Source organism: Gorilla gorilla, chromosome 18, assembly GCF_029281585.2.
Source record: "Gorilla gorilla gorilla isolate KB3781 chromosome 18, NHGRI_mGorGor1-v2.1_pri, whole genome shotgun sequence".
NCBI classification, from domain to species: Eukaryota; Metazoa; Chordata; class Mammalia; order Primates; family Hominidae; genus Gorilla; species Gorilla gorilla.
In genome coordinates, this window is record NC_073242.2 from 64846760 (window position 1) to 64865000 (window position 18241).

Below are 18241 nucleotides of genomic sequence, written 5' to 3' on the forward strand. Positions count from 1 at the left end.
CAAAGCACTGACAAATATCCCTTTGCTGATTCTACAAAAAGACTGTTTCCAATATGCTCAATCAATAGAAAGGTTTAGCTCTGTGAGACGAATTCACACATCACAAAGCAGTTTCTCAGAAACCTTCTTTCTAGTTTTTATGTGAAGATATTTCCTTTTTCACCATAGGCTTCAAAGCGCTCACAAATATCCTTTTGCAGATTCTACAAAAAGATTGTTACCAAACTGCTCAATCAAAAGAATGATTCAACTCTGTGAGATGAATGCATACATAACCAGGAAGTTTCTCACAAACTTCTGTCAAGTTTTTATGCGATGATATTTCCTTTTTCACCATAGGCCTTAAACTGCTCACAAATATCCCTTTGCAGATTCTACAAGAAAACAGTTTCCTATCTGCTCAATGAAAAGAAATGTTTACCTCTGTGAGATGAATGCACACATTACAAAGCAGTTTCTCAGAAACCTTCTGTCTGGTTTTTATGTACAGATATTTCCTTTTTCACCATAGGCCTCAAAGTGTTCACAAATATCCCTTGGGAGATTCTCCAAAAAGACTGTTTCCAAAATGCTCAATCAATAGAAAGGTTCAACTCTGTGAGATGAATTCACACATCACAAAGCAGTTTCTCATAAACCTTCTTTCTAGTTTTTATGTGACGATATTTCCTTTTTCACCATAGGCCTCAAAGTGCTCACAAATATCCCTCTGCAGATTCTACAAAAACACCATTTCCAAGCATTTCAATCAAAAGAATGGTTTAACTCTGTGAGATAAATGCACACGTCACAAAGTAGTTTCTCAGAATGCGTCTGTCTAGTTTTTATGTGAAGATATTTCCTTTTTCACCATAGGCCTGAAAGCACTCACAAATACCACTTTGCAGATTGCACAAGAACAGAGTTTCCAGACTGATCAAAGGAATGAAATGTTTAACTCGGTGAGATGAATGCAGACATCACAAAGCAGTTTCTCACAAACCTTCTTTATAGTTTTTATGTGAAGGTATTTCCTTTTTCACCATGGCCTCAAAGCGCTCACAAATATCCCTTTGCAGATTCTACAACAACAGAATTTCCAAACTGCTCATAATTAGTTTTTAGGACCAACATCAGCATTTAGACACACTGCTTGTGGTGCAGCACACATGTATTATCCACACTGAAATTAGGAATTCAACTGAAGTTCATGTAGAGCTGAAAATGTGAATATTTGGGGGACCTCGGAGATGATCTAGCTCACTTTATTTTGTAGAAAAGAAAACAGGTTTAGGGATAGGGCATGCATTGCCTAAGGTGATTCAGCAGCTTTGGCACAGAAACACAACACATCTAAGGTGATTCATCAAGTTTGGAGCAGAAACGCAATACAATCTCTGTTCTTTTGCTTCTCAGATCCAGAACTTTTTCACAATACTGAACTACTTATGTTTCTGATTCCTTATTTTTCTTTCTAAATTTTGCCAGTATTGTCTAATGAAGATCCTATTCTTTACCCTAAATATTTAAATTCGTTACCACTATTGTCTCTTTATAAGTAAAATTACTAGTTGCTATTATAAATGATTATTCAATCATTTTTCATTTTGGGGGTGTTCAGTACAAAGTTAATAACAAATAAACACTATCGGCCTTGGCAATCCAAGAGGAGCTCAAGTCTTCCAGGGCACATCAGGAAAAGGCTAAATGACAGCTGTGCTGCAAGTGGACAGAATACAGCTCTCATATAGACTATTGAGTGTTTGATGTTCTTCAACAATTTCATTAATCTTCAGTTTTTTTCCTCCTTGAAGTGAAAGTCTGCTGACTTTCAAGTTTCTTTTGAAATAATTATAGATTCACAGGAAGTTGCAAAAGGTACAGGGATGTCTTAGGTACTCTTCACTAATTCCAGTGGTGACATCTCACATAGCCATAGAGCATTATCAAAACCTGGAAACTGACATAGGTACAATTCAGAAAGCTTACTCAGATCGCAACCGTTTTGCATGCATTCATTTTTGTACATGTGTATGTGTGTGCGTTTGTTCTGTTCATTTTTATGTGGTGTAGATCTCTGTAACTACCACTTCAATAGTCAAGATGCAGAACTGTAGCCTCACCACCAGGCTCCAACTTGCAATCTTTGCTGACACTCTGACACGTTTTCCTCCACCCCTTCCCCTTGGCAACCCCATAGCCTGTTCTCCATCTTTACAATTTTATTTCAATAGTTTATATAAATGTAATTGTACAAAATCGTATTTTTAAAGGGAGAAAACAAGTCACAGATAGTTTTGTTAGCACTGTAAAATAGTCTTTAACATTCATTTGTTTTATGTTCTATTTGTCTCAAAAAAATGTGCTTTGTTCTTTCCCATACTTTCTGATATCAGGATAGGAAATCAATACCAAACAAAACATTTCCATTCATTTCTTTCCACAGCTTGGTTTTCACTGTTGTTGCCTAACATTTATTGTTCCATTTGCTCTTTTTCTCTGTTTTCCATCACATAAAAGTAACTTTGTGTTCTTTATCTCTTCTCAGAAAACTTGGTAATGAGCCTTTAATTTGATGCCTGGACCACCCTTGTTTTGATTTGTGTTATGGGTGTTCTTTTGTGTGATCGTTCTTATGGAGAGTCCTTGTGAAGCTGGGCTTTTCCAGTGGTTTGTCAAAATGGAAATAGATATTTAACAAACCAAACACAAAATGACCTTGCTCCAGGAATGCATCATTTCTGAGAAAACACTACCTCTTCCAGCTAGAGATTGTGAATATTACTCATATTATCTTTTACTCCCTTTTATTAAAACTGTATTTTTTTTACACATTTGTATAACTCGGGTAATGAAATGTGAAACTAAGTGATTGCCTACCAATTACAATTGATGTTAATGATGCTACTGGGAGGCCACCCCTACAGTCGCTGCGCCGAGTTTAGGGACTTGCTAGCTTTGCTAAGTTACATGGGATTTCCTACGAACTAAGTGGAGGTGGGGGACGGATCCGAGGACACGGTGGCACCGCCCTTCCCCGACGTGGAAGCTACAGACCACGCCCCAGGCACCGCGCGGCCGAGAGTCAGAGGCGGGCGCGCGATGGCGGATGACACCGCAGCATCCAGCGAGTCACCGCCAGGGGCATGCGAACCCCAGGACCGCTGCCACGAGCACTGCCAGACGGGCTGCGTGGCGGGCTTCCGGCCCCGGACAGAACCGCGACATGCACCGGGTAGGCGGGGGGCGGGCGGGCTAGGAGGACTGTGCCTCGGACGGGTGTTGGGGAGGAGGGGCGCTGGAGCGATGGTGGGACAGTCGCCGGGCCGCCACCAGGAGCGGCGGTGAACCGCGGTGACCGGGACGCACTCCCCCACCCTCTCCCTGGTGGATCCTTTCTACTTGCCTTCCTGCCCCCCCCGCAACAAGCCCCCACTACCCACGATGATCGACAATGATGGCACGGGACCTTCCACCCCGCCAGGGCCAACGAACCCCGCACCACGAGCTGCGTGAGGCGCGAGGGAGCCCCCGAGGGAGGAACCCGGACCGCGGTGGTGGCCACGTGAACTCGGCCCCAGCCGGCTCTCTTCCCTCTCTGTTTTCGCGGGTGGCAGTGCCACCCTCTCTCTCTTCCTCACAGCCGGGAGCCCCCCTTCCCCATGCCACCCAATGCGTGACCACACAGGGCCTGCGGGGGAAGGGAGAAGGGGTGGGCACAGCGGCAGAGGAGGGCGGACGTTGCTGGTCTGCAGTTGGGGGGATGGAGAACCCCGACAGGCCATGCCAGGGAACCCCCAGCCATGCACCCTGAGGAGCCCAGAGGCACCCCCGGGGACTATTGATCAGCAAGTGACACTCAGACAGGCAAAGCCCTGGGAGGAACCCGGGCTGCAATTGCGTTCGAAGTGTCGATGATCAATCTGTCCTGCAATCCACATTAGTTCTCACAGCTAGCTGCGTTCTTCATCGACACAGAAGCCCAGTGATCCACCGCTAAAAGTCATACAAGGTGGATTTGGTAAGGGTGCTCCCAACACCGGGAGGCCCTCCTGGCACAGCACGTCCCCCAGAGGGTTTACCTCAGGCCCGCCAGTCAGACAGCAAAGAGACCAGACTCCAGAGAGGGGTCGGAAGGTTTCACAACAGGGAGGCGGTGCTTACCACGGGGGCGGAGGGCAAACACTGACAGCACCCCACGGGCGCCCGGGGATTCCCGCCCCCACAGCACGGTGCACAGGCCATACGCGCGGCACGCGCGCGATGGCACAAAGTCCGCCGCTAAAGCCCCCACCGGTGTCAGCGGCAACTTGCAATTGCGGCGCGGCCAAGGCCGGCCGAGGGGATGGAGTCGGTGGGGGAGGTGAGGGAGGGGTGGGCCCCTCCCAAACGGACTCCCCCGCGGGCCCACCGCACCCGACCCATGGGTGGACGGACGACCCCCCAAGGGGTCCTTAAACCTCCGCACCAGAACGTGCTAGGTGCCTGGATGGCGGGGGCGGACGAGGAGGGGGCGACAGGCCTCCGGCCCCCTACCCTCGAGACGCCCTAGCGGGAAGGCTGGGGAGAGCGAGCGGGCCAGGCCGGACCCGGTGGCGCGGTGTGGCAGAGGCAAGGATGGTGGCAGCGGCAGCAATGGGAACCCAGCCGGCCCCAAAGGGAGCCGGCGGGATGGGGCCAAGCCGGTGGGACAGGGCGGGACAACGGCTCCGGCGGAGAGGGCACTGAGACCCCCACCCCGCCATGACGCTGAGAACCATCCCCGCGGCGCCCACCCCCCCGACACACATGTAGGGGCCACGGCAGGGGGGCGCTCCCCGCTACTCACCAGGCCGGCGAGCCATCCAGCCTGCCCCACGACACGCACACAAGGTTTCGTCCCCGCACGCGTGTCTCTCTCTCCCCCCTCTCTCCCCCCTCTCTCCCTCCCGAGTTCTCCGGCTCTTGGGGCAGGCGGGGCCGTGCAACAAACAAAGGGCACGACCCCGCCCACGCACACGCCACACGGATAACGCAGTCTGCCAAGGAGGAAGGACGTGGCGGCGCCGCCGCGGCTTCGCCGCCACAGCTTCGCTCTTCTCCGTTAATGATTCCTCCACAGGTTCACCTACCGAAACTGTTACGAATTTTACTTCCTATAGATAGTCAAGTTCGACTGTCTTCTCAGCGCTCCACCAGGGCAGTGGGCTGACCCGGTGGGGCTGATCAGAGGGCCTCACTAAACCATCCTATCAGTAGTAGAGGCGGGTTGTGTGTACATAGGGCAGGGACTTCAGGCAAGCTTATGACCCACACTTACTGGAAATTCCTCCTTCATGGGGAATAATTGCAATCCCCCATCCCCATCACGAATGGGGTTCAACAGGTTACCCACCTCTGCCATGTAGGGTAGGCACACGCTGAGCCAGTCAGTGTAGTGCGCGTGCAGTCCCGGACGTGTAAGGGCATCACAGATCTGTTATTGCTCAATTTCAGGTGGCTGAAGGCTACTTGTCCCTCTAAGAAGTTGGGGGATGCCAACCGCTAGGGGGTCACGTAACTAGTTAGCATGCCAGAGTCTCGTTGGTTATCGGAATTAACCAGACAAATCACTCCACCAACTAAGGCCATGCACCACCACCCATGGAACAGAGAAACAGCTATCAATCTGTCAATCCTGTCCCTGTCCGGGCCGGGTGATTTTTCCCATGTTGAGTCAAATTAAGCCGCAGGCTCCACTCCTGGCAGTGCCTTTCCACCAATTCCTTTAAGTTTCAGCTTTGCAACCATACTCCCCACGGAACCTAAAAACCCAAAGACTTTGGTTTTTTGGAAGCTGCCCAGCGGGTCATGGGAATAACACCGCCACGTTGCCAGTTGGCATCGTTTATGGTCAGAACTAACACGGTATCTGATCGTCTTCGAACCTCCGACTTTCATTGTTGATTAATGAAAACATTCTTGGCAAATGCTTTCACTCTGGTCCAAACTGCACCGGTCCAAGAATTTCACCTCTAGCGGAGCAATACAAATGCCTCCAGCTGTCCCTCTTAATCATGGCCTCAGTTCCGAAAACCAACAAAATAGAACCGCGGTCCTATTCCATTATTCCTAGCTGCAGTATCCAGGCGGCTCAGACCTGCTTTGAACACTCTAATTTTTTCAAAGTAAACGCTTTGGGCCGTGGAACACTCAGCTAAGAGCATCGAGGGGGCACCAAGAGGCAAGGGGCGGGGACAGGCAGTGGCTCGCCTCATGGCGGACCGCCCGCCCACTCCCAAGATCCAACTAGGAGCTTTTTAACTGCAGCAACTTTAATATACGCTATTGGAGCTGGAATTACCGCGGCTGCTGGCACTAGACTTGCCCTCCAATGGATCTTCATTAAAGGATTTAAAGTGGACTCATTCCAATTACAGGACCTCGAAAGAGTCCTGTATTGTTATGTTTCATCACTACCTCCTTGGGTCAGGAGTGGGTAATTTGCATGCCTGCTGCCTTCCTTGAATGTGGTAGCCATTTCTCAGGCTCCCTCTCCAGAATCGAACCCTGATTCTCCTTCACCCGTGGTCACCATGGTAGGCACAGTGACTACCATCGAAAGTTGATAGGGCAGACGTTCAAATGGGTCATTACTGCCACGGGGGGGGGGTGGCGTGCGATTGGCCCGAGGCTATCTAGAGTCACCAAAGCCGGTGGCACTGGACCCCTAGGCAGGGGCTGGAGAGGGGCTGATCGGGTTGGTTTTGATCTGATAAATGCAGGCATCTTTCCCGCGAAGGGGATCAGAGCCCTTCAGCATGCATTAGCTCTAGAATTACCACAGTTTTCCAAGTAGGAGAGGAGCGAGCGACCAAAAGAACCATAACTGATTTAATGAGCCATTAGCAGTTTCACTGTACCGGCCCTGCCTACTTAGACATGTATGGCATAATCTTTGAGACAAGCATATGGTACTGGTAGGATCAACCAAGTAGGTAGAAAGCGGCCTCCAGGCCTCGCGAGGATGAGCCGGGCGTCGCAGTCGCGAGGATGGGTGTGTGGGAGGGAGGGAGCAACGCGGGGCGGTGGGAGGGGGGTGGTGGGGCGGCAAACCGGACGTCCCATACACCCACACTACACAACACCCCCCGATGGGCCCACCACTCCCGACCCTTCGCGCCCACGTGCGACCAGGCAGACAGCCTGACCCGTGCACGGCAGCTGCGAGGGACCGGCGGCCACCCGGGAGCGGTGGGCGCGGGGCGGCCCAGACGTTTAGGCAGCGAACCAGAGGCGGACCGTGGTGCCCGGGATCTCACCGCCAGCGGCCTCCAAGCACGAAGGCGGCCCCGCGCGGTACCTGAAGCGGCCGACTGGCCTTCGGCGGGCCCGCGGCTCCCCCACCGCCGCCGCCATTGCGGCCAGCCCCTGGAACCCTCTTCCCTGCGCACGCTGCACGCCGACCCCATACCCTCTGGGCTCCCACCAGGCCCATGCGGGGCGCCGCCGACCTGGTCCCGAAGGCGCGTGCCTGGGGACAGGGACAACGGGCCAAGCAGTGGCCGGCGGCGGTGCCACACAAGGCAGAGCCAGGGTTGGTCCCAGAGGGGGCCACCATAGCCTAAGCCAGTGAGCCGCTCAGGGAGAGAGGATATGCGGGCGGGGAGGGGGGCACAGACAGGCAAGGCCAGGGACCACAAGGGCAAGGGCACCCAGGAGCCCGCAGAGGGGCGGCTCAGGGAGAAACCTCAGGCAAGGCCGTGCCACCAGGAAAACATGGCCACGGGATTCCACCGCCACAGATATGAGGGAGGTCCCGCGGCGCCCCACCTAGGAAGCCGGACTGCCTCCGGCACTCACCAAGACCTGCCTCACGAGCCCGGGTCCCGCCATCGGGACCCTGAAGCGACCTCAGCCACAAACCCAACGCCAGGACCACGTTGCTGGTTTCTTGTCCATCCTCCGACACTGTCAAGCTCCAGGAGACCGGCGCGCCCGCCACTTGGGATGCTTCCCATGGCCAGGCGGCCCAACCCCGTGCCACGCAAACGCGGTTGTCGGCACCGGTCGCTGCTCCTCAGGGGAGCGGGTGGAGAGCCGGCTCGCAGCGGAGCGGGTCACGCATCGGATGGAAAGCCTGGCACAGCCACCGCTCACGCAGCCTCCCAACTGCTAGGATGCTAGTCCGGCCCGGCGGGATCCTCCCCCAACTCGGAAGGGGGAGGCACGGGCCACACAGTAGGCGACGAGCCGCCCTCGGTCCCCACCGCGGAGGACTCTCTCAAGAGAGAGTCAGTAAGAGACTCATCATTCTCTCCCGAAAGCAGTGAGGTGGATGGCGGCTTGTGTTCCGAGCTCCTGTGGTTTCAGTTGGCCGCGCGTAGAGGAGAGATTTCCAATGTTTCCAGAGAGGCGTGAGCCACAGTCATTCGGGGCATCCGAGTACGAGATGGGGTTTCTGACAGCGACTTAAGGGCCAGGAAGGGTCAGAATCTGCCAAGACCCGTGTCCCAGGGTAGGGCCAAAGAAACCCAAGGTAGAGGGAGTCAGCGGTCCGCACAGAGAGAGCTCCAGCCCTAGGCCCCACTGTTCAGACCCAATCAGAAGAAGAGAGTCCTTCATCCTACATGCCACATACCTCCAATGAGCTTGGGAGCCAATCCGTTTTCCAAACGTGAGGTGACTATCGCTTTGCGATGGATCACAAGGGGCCGGGCTTTCCAGAGTTGGCAGGGTAAGGAAGTCATTCTGTCTCGGCCTCCCCCATCCCCTGGTAACTGGTGAGTTTAAATGAGCGGAGGCTGGCCGGGCTGGAGCTGCTATGGGGGGACGGGGGGGTGGGCGGGGTGGGGGGGGTGCCTGAGGCACTGCAGAAAGTGGGCCTGATCCTCGAGGATGATGGTGTTACAGGAACCCGTCCAGGCTGCTACATGGCAAGCACTAAACCACTATGCTTACTGAGATGGGGTTTTCCTCGCAGAATGCCTTTATGCAGAAGTACACTCAGAAGAAGCCTTGTTTTTACTGGCGACCTGTTCTTACCGCCCAGGAAAGGCCTATAAAGCATACAGACTCTTCAAAGGACACAGTTGTCCTACACCACAATGCAAATACCTGCTTGCAAAATGTTGTTTTGATGTCAGCAAGCTTGCAGAAGGGGAGCAAATCTTATCTGGTGGAGTGTTTCATAAGCAGAAAAACCATGATTATATAGTTACTGAGTTTGGTGATTCAGCTTGCTTTCCCCTTCCATTGTTGGGACATGTATATTGCAAGACAGATTGGCTTGCCAAAGGATCAGAATGCTACCAAAAGAGCCTTAGTTTCAATCCTTTCCTCTGGTATCCCTTTGAATCATTATGTGAAATAGGTGAAAAGCCAGATCCTGACCAAACATTTAAATTCACATCTTTACAGAACTTTAGCAACTGTCTGTCCAAGTGTTGCACCACACAAGTACCTCGTCATAGTTTATGTCACAGACAGCCTGAGACCGTTCTTACGGAAACACCCCAGAACACAACTGAATTAAACAGATTGAATTTAGAATCTGCCAATTCAAAGTACTCCTTGAATACAGATTCCCCAGTGTCTTCTATTGATTCAGCTGTAATTTCACCTGATACTCTCCCACTGGGAACAGGAACTTCCATATTATCTAAACAGGTTCAAAATAAACCAAAAACTGATCAAAGTTTATTAGGAGGACCAGCATCTCTTAGTCCATTGACCCCAATTTTTGGGATTTTGCCATTAGAAACCCCAAGTCCTGGAGATGGATCCTATTTACAAAACTACACTAATACACCTTCTGTAATTGATGTGCCATCCACCGGAGTCCCTTCAAAAAAGTCTGTTGCCAGAATCGGCCAAACTGGACCAAAGTCTGTCTTCTCACAGAGTGGAAATAGCCGAGAGGTAATTCCAATTCTTGCACAAACAGAAAGTTCTGGTCCATAAATAAGTACAACACTTCAGGTATTGAGCCCCACTATGACATCTCCCCCAAATGCACTACATCGAAGAAGTTCATGACTCTTTACTGGTGACAATTCCACAACCAAGGAGAATAGGGAAAAAATTAAAAATGAGGTTTCCACCTAAGGTCCCAAACAGAAAAACAAAAAGTAAAACTAATAAAGGAGGAATAACTCAACCTAATTTAAATGACAGCATGGAAATAACAAAATTGGACTCTTCCATCATTTCAGAAGGGAAAATATCCACAGTCACACCTCAGATTCAGCCTTTTAATCTACAAAAAGCAGCAGCAGAAGGCTTGATGAGCCTTCTTCATGAAAGGGGGAAAGTTTATTTAGCTTTGTGTTCATACCACTGCAAAGAAGCTATAAATATTATGAACCATTTACCTTCTCACCACTACAATACTGGTTGGGTACTGTGCCAAATTGGAAGGGCCTATTTTGAACTTTCAGAGTACATGCAAGCTGAAAGAATATTCTCAGAGGTTAGAAGGATTGAGAATTATAGAGTCGAAGGCATGGAAATCTACTCTACAACACTTTGGCATCTTCAAAAAGATGTTTCTCTTTCGTTTCTGTCAAAAGACTTAACAGACATGGATAAAAATTTGCCAGAGGCCTGGTGTGCTGCAGGGAACTGTTTCACTCTGCAACGGGAACATGATATTGCAATTAAATTCTTCCAGAGAGCTATCCAAGTGGATCCAAATTATGCTTATGTCTATACTCTATTAGGGCATGAGTTTGTCTTAACTGAAGAATTGGACAAAGCATTAGCTAGTTTTTGAAATGCTATCAGAGTCAATCCTAGACATTATAATGCATGGTAAGTGGTAATGAAGTGTAAAGACAAAGTCTTGTTGATGGTGCTGGTAGTCACTAATTTTTCTTCCTAGATAGCTCTTTATTGTCATGCATTTGGTTACTAATACTTAGGGATGGTACATACTGGTCAATATCTTCAAACTAACATGCTTTCTTATGAAATGTATGTCTTTAACAAACTCTTAAGTTAACTAATGATAATAGAATACCAGATCCTTATACTCAAGAGTTTCAGTCTTCTACCAAACTTTTGCAGATGCTCTAGTTGTGTTTTTTTGTTTGTTTGCTTTTTTAGATTTGTTACTTGATTTGTTACTTTTTCTTCGAATACAGAAATGGTGATAGAAACAAAAAGTGCTTGGGAAATTGGAAAGGAATAGCATAATTCACTTATTGGATAATAGAAAAAAACACCGAAAAAATTCACTAGTTGTTGCTTTTTGACAGTGTTCCAGTTTATTGAGTTACTATTTTTTTTTTATTATACTTTAAGTTTTAGGGTACATGTGCACATTGTGCAGGTTAGTTACATATGTATACATGTGACATTCTGGTGCGTTGCACCCACTAACTCGTCATCTAGCATTAGGTATATCTCCCAATGCTATCCCTCCCCCATCCCCCCACCCCACAACAGTCCCCAGAGTGTGATATTACCCTTCCTGTGTCCATGTGATCTCATTGTTCAATTCCCACCTATGAGTGAGAATATGTGGTGTTTGGTTTTTTGTTCTTGCGATAGTTTACTGAGAATGATGGTTTCCAATTTCATCCATGTCCCTACAAAGGACATGAACTCGACATTTTTTATGGCTGCATAGTATTCCATGGTGTATATGTGCCACATTTTCTTAATCCAGTCTATCATTGTTGGACATTTCGGTTGGTTCCAAGTCTTTGCTATTGTGAATAACGCCGCAATAAACATACGTGTGCATGTGTCTTTATAGCAGCATGATTTATAGTCCTTTGGGTATATACCCAGTAATGGGATGGCTGGGTCAAATGGTATTTCTAGTTCTAGATCCCTGAGGAATCGCCACACTGACTTCCTCTATGGTTGAACTAGTTTACAGTCCCACCAACAGTGTAAAAGTGTTGCTATTTCTCCACATCCTCTCCAGCACCTGTTGTTTCCTGACTTTTTAATGATTGCCATTCTAACTGGTGTGAGATGATATCTCATAGTGGTTTTGATTTGCATTTCTCTGATGGCCAGTGATGATGAGCATTTTTTCATGTGTTTTTTGGCTGCATAAATGTCTTCTTTTGAGAAATGTCTGTTCATGTCCTTCACCCACTTTTTCATGGGGTTGTTTGTTTTTTTCTTGTAAATTTGTTTGAGTTCACTGTAGATTCTGGATATTAGCCCTTTGTCAGATGAGTAGGTTGTGAAAATTTTCTCCCATGTTGTGGGTTGCCTGTTCACTCTGATGGTAGTTTCTTTTGCTGTGCAGAAGCTCTTTAGTTTAATTAGATCCCATTTGTCAATTTTGGCTTTTGTTGCCATTGCTTTTGGTGTTTTAGACATGAAGTCCTTGCCCACGCCTATGTCCTGAATGGTAATGCCTAGGTTTTCTTCTAGGGTTTTTATGGTTTTAGGTCTAACGTTTAAATCTTTAATCCATCTTGAATTGATTTTTGTATAAGGTGTAAGGAAGGGATCCAGTTTCAGCTTTCTACATATGGCTAGCCAGTTTTCCCAGCACCATTTGTTAAATATGGAATCCTTTCCCCATTGCTTGTTTTTCTCAGGTTTGTCAAAGATCAGATAGTTGTAGGTATGTGGCGTTATTTCTGAGGGCTCTGTTCTGTTCCATTGATCTATATCTCTGTTTTGGTACCAGTACCATGCTGTTTTGGTTACTGTAGCCTTGTAGTATAGTTTGAAGTCAGGTAGTGTGATGCCTCCAGCTTTGTACTTTTGGCTTAGGATTGACTTGGCGATGCGGGCTCTTTTTTGGTTCCATATGAACTTTAAAGTAGTTTTTTTCCAATTCTGTGAAGAAAGGCATTGGTAGCTTGATGGGGATGGCATTGAATCTGTAAATGACCTTGGGCAGTATGGCCATTTTTACGATATTGATTCTTCCTACCCATGAGCTTGGAATGTTCTTCCATTTGTTTGTATCCTCTTTTATTTCCTTGAGCAGTGTTTTGTAGTTCTCCTTGAAGAGGTCTTTCACATCCCTTGTAAGTTGGATTCCTAGGTATTTTATTCTCTTTGAAGCAATTGTGAATGGGAGTTCACTCATGATTTGGCTCTCTGTTTGTCTGTTGTTGGTGTATAAGAATGCTTGTGATTTTTGTACATTGATTTTGTATCCTGAGACTTTGCTGAAGTTGCTTATCCGCTTAAGGAGATTTTGGGCTGAGACGATTGGGTTTTCTAGATAAACAATCATGTCGTCTGCAAACAGGGACAATCTGACTTCCTCTTTTCCCAATTGAATACCTTTATTTCCTTCTCCTGCCTGATTGCCCTGGCCAGAACTTCCAACACTATGTTGAATAGGAGCGGTGAGAGAGGGCATCCCTGTCTTGTGCCAGTTTTCAAAGGGAATGCTTCCAGCTTTTGCCCATTCAGTATGATATTGGCTGTGGGTTTGTCATAGATAGCTCTTATTATTTTGAAATACGTTCCATCAATACCTAATTTATTGAGAGTTTTTAGCATGAAGGGTTGTTGAATTTTGTCAAAGGCTTTTTCTGCATCTATTGAGATAATCATGTGGTTTTTGTCTTTGGCTGTGTTTATATGGTGGATTACATTTATTGATTTGCGTATATTGAACCAGCCTTGCATCCCAGGGATGAAGCCCACTTGATCGTGGTGGATAACCTTTTTGATGTGCTGCTGGATTCGGTTTGCCAGTATTTTATTGAGGATTTTTGCATCAATGTTCATCAAGGATATTGGCATAAAATTCTTTTTTTTTTGGTTGTGTCTCTGCCCGGCTTTGGTATCAGAATGATGCTGGCTTCATAAAATGAGTTAGGGAGGATTCCCTCTTTTTCTATTGATTGGAATAGTTTCAGAAGGAATGGTACCAGTTCCTCCTTGTACCTCTGGTAGAATTCGGCTGTGAATCCATCTGGTCCTGGACTCTTTTTGGTTGGTAAACTATTGATTATTGCCACAATTTCAGATCCTGTTATTGGTCTATTCAGAGATTCAACTTATTCCTGGTTTAGTCTTGGGAGAGTGTATGTGTCGAGGAATGTATCCATTTCTTTTAGGTTTTCTAGTTTATTTGCATAGAGGTGTTTGTAGTATTCTCTGATGGTAGTTTGTATTTCTGTGGGATCGGTGGTGATATCCCCTTTATCATTTTTTATTGTGTCTATTTGATTCTTCTCTCTTTTTTTCTTTATTAGTCTTGCTAGCAGTCTATCAATTTTGTTCATCCTTTCAAAAAACCAGCTCCTGGATTCATTAATTTTTTGAAGGGTTTTTTGTGTCTCTATTTCCTTCAGTTCTGCTCTGATTTTAGTTATTTCTTGCCTTCTGCTAGCTTTTGAATGTGTTTGCTCTTGCTTTTCTAGTTCTTTTAATTGTGATGTTAGGGTGTCAATTTTGGATCTTTCCTGCTTTCTCTTGTGGGCATTTAGTGCTATAAATTTCCCTCTACACACTGCTTTGAATGCATCCCAGAGATTCTGGTATGTTGTGTCTTTGTTCTCATTGGTTTCAAAGAACATCTTTATTTCTGCCTTCATTTCATTATGTACCCAGTAGTCATTCAGGAGCAGGTTGTTCAGTTTCCATGTAGTTGAGTGGCTTTGAGTGAGATTTTTAATCTTGAGTTCTAGTTTGATTTCAGTGTGGTCTGAGAGATAGTTTGTTATAATTTCTGTTCTTTTACATTTGCTGAGGAGAGCTTTACTTCCTAGTATGTGGTCAATTTTGGAATAGGTGTGGTGTGGTGCTGAAAAAAATGTATATTCTGTTGATTTGGGGTGGAGAGTTCTGTAGATGTCTATTAGGTCCACTTGGTGCAGAGCTGAGTTCAATTCCTGGGTATCCTTGTTGACTTTCTGTCTTGTTGATCTGTCTAATGTTGACAGATCACATTATTAATGTGTGGGAGTCTAAGTCTCTTTGTAGGTCACTCAGGACTTGCTTTATAAATCTGGGTGTTCCTGTATTGGGTGCATATATATTTAGGATAGTTAGCTCCTCTTGTTGAATTGATCCCTTTACCATTATGTAATGGCCTTCTTTGTCTCTTTTGATCTTTGTTGGTTTAAAGTCTGTTTTATGAGAGACTAGGATTGCAACCCCTGCCTTTTTTTGTTTTCTATTTGCTTGGTGGATCTTCCTCCATCCTTTTATTTTGAGCCTATGTGTGTCTCTGCACGTGAGATGGGTTTCCTGAATACAGCACACTGATGGGTCTTGACTCTTTATCCAACTTGCCAGTCTGTGTCTTTTAATTGGAGAATTTAGTCCATTTACATTTAAAGTTAATATTGTTATGTGTGAATTTGATCCTGTCATTATGATGTTAGCTGGTGATTTTGCTCGTTAGTTGATGCAGTTTCTTCCTAGTCTTGATGGTCTTTACATTTTGGCATGATTTTGCAGCGGCTTGTACCGGTTGTTCCTTTCCATGTTTAGCACTTCCTTCAGGAGCTCTTTTAGGGCAGGCCTGGTGGTGACAAAATCTCTCAGCATTTGCTTGTCTGTAAAGGATTTTATTCCTCCTTCACTTATGAAGCTTAGTTTGGCTGGATATGAAATTCTGGGTTGAAAATTCTTTTCTTTAAGAATGTTCAATATTGGCCCCCACTCTCTTCTGGCTTGTAGGGTTTCTGCCGAGAAATCTGCTGTTAGTCTGATGGGCTTCCCTTTGAGGGTAACCCGACCTTTCTCTCTGGCTGCCCTTAACATTTTTTCCTTCATTTCAACTTTGGTGAATCTGACAATTATGTGTCTTGGAGTTGCTCTTCTCGAGGAGTATCTTTGTGGCGTTCTCTGTATTTCCTGAATCTGAATGTTGGCCTGCCTTGCTAGATTGGGGAAGTTCTCCTGGATAATATCCTGCAGAGTGTTTTCCAACTTGGTTCCATTCTCCGCATCACTTTCAGGTACACCAATCAGACGTAGATTTGGTCTTTTCACATAGTCCCATATTTCTTGGAGGCTTTGCTCATTTCTTTATTCTTTTTTCTCTAGACTTCCCTTCTAGCTTCATTTCATTCATTTCATCTTCCAATGCTGATACCCTTTCTTCCAGTTGATCTCATCGGCTCCTGAGGCTTCTGCATTCTTCACATAGTTCTTGAGCCTTGGTTTTCAGCTCCATCAGCTCCTTTAAGCACTTCGCTGTATTGGTTATTCTAGTTATACATTCTTCTAAATTTTTTTCAAAGTTTTCAACTTCTTTGCCTTTGGTTTGAACGTCCTCCCGTAGCTCAGAATAATTTGATCGTCTGAAGCCTTCTTCTCTCAGCTTGTCAAAATCATTCTCCATCCAGCTTTGTTCCATTGCTGGTGAGGAACTGCGTTCCTTTGGAGGAGGAGAGGTGCTCTGTGTTTTAGAGTTTCCAGTTTTTCTGTTCTGTTTTTTCCCCATCTTTCTGGTTTTATCTACTTTGGTCTTTGATGATGGTGATGTACAGATGGTTTTTCGGTGTGGATGTCCTTTCTGTTTGTTAGTTTTCCTTCTAACAGACAGGACCCTCAGCTGCAGGTCTGTTGGAATACCCTGCGGTGTGAGGTGTCAGTGTGCCCCTGCTGGGGGGTGCCTCCCAGTTAGGCTGCTCGGGGGTCAGGGGTCAGGGACCCACTTGAGGAGGCAGTCTGCCCATTCTCAGATCTCCAGCTGCATGCTGGGAGAACCACTGCTCTCTTCAAAGCTGTCAGACAGGGACATTTAAGTCTGCAGAGGTTTCTGCTGTCTTTTTGTTTGTCTGTGCCCTGCCCCCAGAGGTGGAGCCTACAGAGGCAGGCAAGCCTCCTTGAGCTGTGCTGGGCTCCACCCAGTTCGAGCTTCCCGGCTGCTTTGTTTACCTAAGCAAGCCTGGGCAATGGCGGGCGCCCCTCCCCCAGCCTCGCTGCCACCTTGCAGTTTGATCTCAGACTGCTGTGCTAGCAATCTGTGAGACTCCGTGGGCGTAGGACCCTCCGAGCCAGGTGTGGGATATAGTCTCGTGGTGTGCCGTTTTTTAAGCCGGTCTGAAAAGCGCAATATTCGGGTGTGAGTGACCCGATTTTCCAGGTGCGTCCATCACCCCTTTCTTTGACTCGGAAAGGGAACTCCCTGACCCCTTGTGCTTCCCAGGTGAGGCAATGCCTCGCCCTGCTTCGGCTCGCACACGGTATGCGCACCCACTGGCCTGCACCCACTGTCTGGCACTCCCTAGTGAGATGAACCCGGTACCTCAGAGGGAAATGCAGAAATCACCCGTCTTCTGTGTCGCTCATGCTGGGAGCTGTAGACCGGAGCTGTTCCTATTCAGCCATCTTGGCTCCTCCCCCCTTGAGTTACTATTAAGAACTTAGTGTACCCTTTTATTTAGCAGTATCTCTGTTTTACTTTTTTGTACTTGTGTATAAGTAGACACATAGGAAATTACTACCCAGGTCATATTGTTATCAACTGAATAACATATGAAAAAGTTTGGTCCTACTTCTGCCTCAACACCATACTTACTGTTGACATTTATTGTAATTTTCTGGACTGACTTAAAAGTTTAAATATCAAGAGAAGGCCTGGCACGGTGGCTCATGCCTGTCATCCCAGCACTTTGGGAGGCCGAGGCGGGCAGATCACAAGGTCAAGAGATCAAGACCATCCTGGCCAACATGGTGAAACCCCATCTCTATTAAAAGTATAAAAATTAGCTGGGCATGGTGGCAGGTGCCTGTAGTCCCAACTACTCAGGAGGCTGAGGCAGGAAAATTGCTTGAACCTGGGAAGTGGAGGTTGCAGTGAGCCAAGATTATGCCATTGCACACCAGCCTGGGTGACAGAGCGAGACGCCGTCTCAAGAAAAAAAATAAAATAAATAAATAAATAAATAAATAAATAAATAAATAAATAAATCAAGAGAAAGTATAATTCTGAAGTCATAACTCTGTGGAAGCTTTTTTGTCAGATACGGTTATCTTTGGGGTTAATTATTATAGCAGTTGAGTTTTAACACTTGATTTGCTTTTAAATCTGAAGCATTGTATTACTAAAAATTTTTTGATTTGTGAATATGTTGTTTAATGGATTATATCTCATTTTGCAGTAGTAGTTGCAGTGCTTGAAAGATTGCCAAAAAAAAGTGTTAGCTTTTGCTGAAAAATGTAACAATCAACTTACCTATACTGCCTTCTCTTCCGATAGCTATGTTCTCCGTAATATTTTAAGAACTCAGTTCTTCACAAGACTTGTGTTGTTTTTGATTTTTTCCCAAGTCTGGTTGATCCTTGTGTTGTTCTTTTTTAAATGTGTATTGTCTGTTCAGCTATTCTGCAGTAGTCGCATTCTTAAAACCCT

The 18241-nt window shown here is 46.7% G+C and overlaps 1 non-coding gene and 1 pseudogene across 1 annotated transcript; one reads left to right on the plus strand and one right to left on the minus strand.

Moving 5' to 3' along the window:
- Positions 1-3832: 3832 nt before the first annotated feature.
- Positions 3833-3984, minus strand: LOC115932962 (5.8S ribosomal RNA). Its single transcript, XR_004069044.2, has one exon. It is a non-coding gene; the product is annotated as a 5.8S ribosomal RNA (ribosomal RNA).
- A 4851-nt stretch (positions 3985-8835) lies between these two features.
- LOC101124049 (cell division cycle protein 27 homolog) lies at positions 8836-9924 on the plus strand (annotated as a pseudogene).
- The last annotated feature ends 8317 nt before the right edge of the window (positions 9925-18241 follow it).